Below are 5,288 nucleotides of genomic sequence, written 5' to 3'. Positions count from 1 at the left end.
GAAAAGAGCTAGCTTCTAGGTTGAAGCAGCGCACAGTGCTAAGAGACATGTACACCAATAATACAGGAGTTATTATTATTAGTGACCTGTATGAACACGTGTTTTTTTTTGAATAAATCAAATGTAGGTGAGTTTGAAGGTGGAGAAAGTGAACAATAGAAATAAGCAATGGAAGGTAACGGAACTCCAAGCGCCTCTGAGGTCTAAAATAAATTGTGAGGACCGAGCAAATTGACAATATAAGGCGTAGCAGTGGCCCATTGAGGACTGGGGTTTTAAAAATGATCAAACTTGAAACTCCATCCTCAGATGAACTGCAGGTCAGTGGAGAGAAGTGAAGAGAAAAGTGCTGGATTACATCCTGGGTCCCAATATTGTTTTTTTTTAGCACCTTGACATCTTCAGGGCCAGTCCAATAATTTACTGTCTCGATCGAGGCCTGATAGACGACTCGATAAAAGGATGAAGTGAGTCAGGACTATAGACTTAAAGATATATAGACTTTCTACAATGCGGACTTTCTACTTTTTCTCTTAACTCTAGAGCATTTTAAACATGTTGTAATGTAAACTGGTTGAAGGAGGACAGCAGTGCATTTGTTTTTGGAAAAAAAAAAACGTCTAAGGATAAGGGTTAGAGTTCACCAGAGGCATTTTAGAGTCATTTTGGGAGAACTTTTGCAACCAGCAAAAACCCCCAGGGTAATAATGAACAATACAGGCGAGATTTCTTGGCAGGCTTTGATGTTGCCAGTTTAGACCGAAACAGAGAATGCTTGAGATGGAAACATGAGAAAGTCATGTAAAGCGGGAAGCTTGCAAATGTGCTACCAAACTCAAGGCTACCTGTAAGAGGTGGTCTGGGTTCCAGTGCAATAGAGCTGTGCCACGATTCCCGTAAATGTTAACGGAAATCATGCTCAGGTGCACCACAACGTGTTTTAATCACACAAGAGCTCCTCAAATTACACTTTCTTTTTCTCCTATACATCTGAAGAATTACGCATACAACACACACACACACACACACACACACACACACACACACACACACACACACACACACACACACACACACGTAAATGTAGTTCACTCTGCTGTTATACTTTACTAGCAACATTATACTACTGTAATTCCTAAAAAGCTGTAAATGTAAAAAAAATTAAATTACAAACAGAATGCGATGATTTGCTAATTTCAGAAACCCAAATTTAATTCACAGTAGAACATAGAAAATGTATTAAATGTTAAAATTGAAGTCTGAAGTTGGTATGGGCGATAGCATTCCATCTACTTTTAACAACAGTTTTCAGATGTTTTTATACACTTAGGAACTGAGGAGACCAGTTGCAGAGGTTTTGTCCAAGAAATGTTGTGTCTAATAAAAGGATTCTAGCTGCCCAACGGTCCTGGGTCTTCTTTTTTGTATTTTTCTTTTTATGTTGCGCAAAATATTTTCATGTGGTGAAAGATCTGGATTGCAGAACGCTCAGTTCAGCACCTGGACTCTATGAATCCATGCTGTTGTGATAGATGCAATAGTCGCAACTTTTTGTTGTTGTGTTAGAGCTATCAAATTAAAATATGACCCTATATTTTCCTGAATAGCGTACATTTCCTCGGTTTAAACATTCAGTGTTTTCTTTGAAGATGGGTTGATGAGTTTTGCAAATCATTGCATTCTGTTTTTATATTGTTTTTGTTTTTTTCTCCACAAAAAAAATGCTTTCGGTTGCAGTCGGGGATAAATTGTCTATAGCATCTACATATAGCATCTATATATAGCACTTCCTATATGGAACACGTTGATTGATTTCAATTTTTTTATATGGTGTAAAATGTAGCATCACAGTTAGCTGGTTAGCTTAATCCTAACACAAGACAAGCACAGAAAACCACATGCTATATTTTTGCTATTGTTCCAGTGCAACGCAGCTGCTTTTGCAATCAAACAAAGATCATGGTAATACAGACAAGTAAAAAATAAATAATAATCTAATTCCCAGACTAGTTCTAGCTAGTTCCAGACTCCTAATATTACAAGGAGATCAGTAAACTACCTCTGCCATAAAGTTAAAGCTTTTTTCAACAGGCTGATGCTCCTAAACACACATCAACATGAGACCAAATCCAGACAAAAAAATTATCAATCCTGGACAGCTACTATTTTGGGCCTTAGTCCCACAAAAAGTAGAGGATGGATATATGGTCCCAAACACACACACACACACACACACACACACACACACACACACACACACACATAAATGGGATATTTTACACATGGCCAAACAGAATAGAGTGAGAGCTATCTGGCTTCAGTAGCGTTTAACCTGTGTGTGTGTGTGTGTGTGTGTGTGTGTGTGTGTGTGTGTGTGTAAGCATGAGTAAGGTCGTAGTAGCTTGTGGTGCCTCAGGCGAAGCAGTTAGCATGCAGCTCAGAGTCCAGCAGAGTCTTACTAGAGGGAAGGGAAAAAAAGAGACTACACACAGAGAAATCTCTCTCTCTCTCTCTCTCTCTCTCTCTCTCTCTCTCTCTCTCTCTCTCTCTCACACACACACACACACACACACACACACACACACACACACACACACACACACACACACGTTGTAAGAGCAGGCCATGCTCGATTCAACCTTATACATAAATGCACATCACCATATCAATGTGTATTATGGATGGTGTGTGTGTGTGTGTGTGTGTTTTTGTGTGTGTGTTTTATTTATAGTTTGTAATTTTTTTCAACACACATTTTTACATGAATGTATGACTCTCCATCCTGTAACGCTGACCATATTGTCCATCTTTCAAACTTCAGTTTCAACATTTACATATGTTCAGTATCAGGCCATTCTCACTATTTCCACAGAGTTTTAGTCGTCCGAAGACTTTTCTTTCTGTCCCCGAACAAAGCTGTTCATCTCAACCCTTTTTTTCCCATAAAAGGGAACTCACATTGTTTTCTACATTTGAACAGAGTGGGTGGAGTCACTCAGGTTGAGGTTTGTGGTTTGTCAGTGATTTCAGTTTAAAGCAGTCAAGTAATAAAAAAAATTTTAAAAACGACAAACTGCCCCTTTAATACATACAATATATGCACAAAAACTGTGTTGACACATGAGCACAAGATTCTATGTGCTTTTTTAACATCCCATTGTACACTTGGTTTCTATTTACTGCTGTAATCGCCTCCACTCTTCTGGGAAGATGTTCCACTAGATTTTTGTGGAGATTTGTGCTCATCAAGGGTGTTAGTAAAGTCAGTTACTGATGTAGGTGAGGTGAGGAGGCCTGGGGATCAGTCAGAATTAAACACTTATACCAAAGGTGATGAATAGGGTTGGAGCGCTATAGCAGATCTTCCACTCAACCTATGTGAAGCCTATGTCATGCTGGAACTGGTTTGGATCTCCTAGTTCAAGTGAAGGGAAATGTCATGCAACAGCACCCACAAACATTTCCTACTGTTGTGTTCCTTCAACATTGTAGTCACAGTTTTGGGAAAAAAACACAGATTGTTTTAAAAATCTGTTGTCCCAATACTTTTGTCCATGTAGTCTACAGTATGTGATGGTATAAATAAATTAAAAAAATTATATTAATTTAAATTTTTAAACAAATGACAAATAATTAAAAACAAAAAATTATTAACGAGCATCCAAGTATTAGCAAAGACATTACGGCAGTTCTAATGATTACATTTTTATTATAGAAGTCATTTTTAATCTTTAACTGTGTAATAGAGTTTGTATGCTTTAAAAATCACAACACCAAATAAAGCGAAGTAAATTATGACCTTCAGGAAATGTAAAAGATTCAAACTTCCTGTTGACTGAGTGAACTGCAGAATATTCAACAAATCTTTCATGTGGTGAATTTATTCAGAAATGTTTTACTGAGTCTCTCTCGCACCGAGCTCAAATCTTGCTAGCGATCCAATCTGATTGTTTACCCTTTAATTATTAGCATGCAAGTGCTCTGTTTTGAGTGTGTGATTATCCCAGTTTCTAGTTATCCTAGCATGCTGACAAAAAGTCGGATTAGCAAGATAACTGCTTAGCTGGTATCATTAGTGCAGGGATTATTGTGTTTAGTTTTCAGGTAGCTTGTATAGCTGAGGTAACTGTGTTTAAAAAAAAAAGACATGCTAGTTATTGAGTTTGGTTTACACTCTGATTATTAAATTTTGTTATTGACCAGTGAAACTGCTGGACTCTTTTTCTTGGCCCCCTGCTTTAAAATACTACAAACATTCACCATGTATCCTCTGGTGTCTTTTTCCCAGTGTGTTGTGCAGCACTGAAAAGGATTGTGTCTGTGTGTGTGTGTGTGTGTGTGTGTGTGAGAGAGAGAGAAAGAAAGAAAGAAAGAAAGAGAGATTTTATTTTGAGAGTGTGAGAGAAGCATTGTTGGGCCGATTAGAAACTGAACTGTTGACTGGAGTGTAACACAATGGCTCTACAGACAGCTGAGGAGTCTCTATTAGAATAACAAATGCGCCAGAGGCTACCCCTGTCACACACACACACACACACACACACACACACACACACACACACACACACACATAATACACTCTGTGGCTCGCTCTGTCCCTCATGCTCTCTGTCTCTCTGTCTCTCTCTCTCTCTCTCTCTCTCTCTCTCTCTCTCTCTCTCTCTCTCTATCTATTTATCTGTCTTTATCCCTTGCTTTGTAAACTCTTGAAAGCTGAAACACAATAGGCAGTAAATAATCGAATGAAATGTATATTTAAGTTGGGAGATTCTAGAAGCCCTTGTGCTCCATTAGGCACTCCAGAAAAGAAAAGAGAAGAAAAGAAAGAAAAGAAAAGAAAAGAAAAGAAAAGAAAAGAAAAGAAAAGGAAAGAAAAGAAAAGAAAAGAAAAGAAAAGAATGAAAAGAGGAGAGAGAGAGAGATCGTCAGAGTAGGAGCGAAGGATGGAGAAAAATCACGGGAAGAACGAGAGAGGAAGAGAAGGACAAGTGAACTGAACATTTGCCAAGCCGGCACATTCGGCTCAAATGAGGCAATGCTAATGAAGGTTATACACAGTGCGTAAGAACCGTGTGTGTGTGTGTGTGTGTGTGTGTGTGTGTGTGTGTGTGTGTGTGTGTGTGTGTGTGTGCACTTTGTGCTTCATGAGGTTTAAGAGAAAAGAACACCAAACATCACCTTGCTGTGTGTGTGTGTGTGTGTGTGTGTGTGTGTGTGTGTGTGTGTGTGTGTGTGTGTGTGTGTGTGTGTGTGTGTGTAAAAGAGGTGGTATCCACTCAGTTTTGAGA

This window comes from Silurus meridionalis, chromosome 28, assembly GCF_014805685.1.
Source record: "Silurus meridionalis isolate SWU-2019-XX chromosome 28, ASM1480568v1, whole genome shotgun sequence".
In the NCBI taxonomy this organism is placed as follows: domain Eukaryota; kingdom Metazoa; phylum Chordata; class Actinopteri; order Siluriformes; family Siluridae; genus Silurus; species Silurus meridionalis.
The sequence above is the reverse complement of the archived record's forward strand: the minus strand, read 5'-3'. Positions refer to the sequence as shown.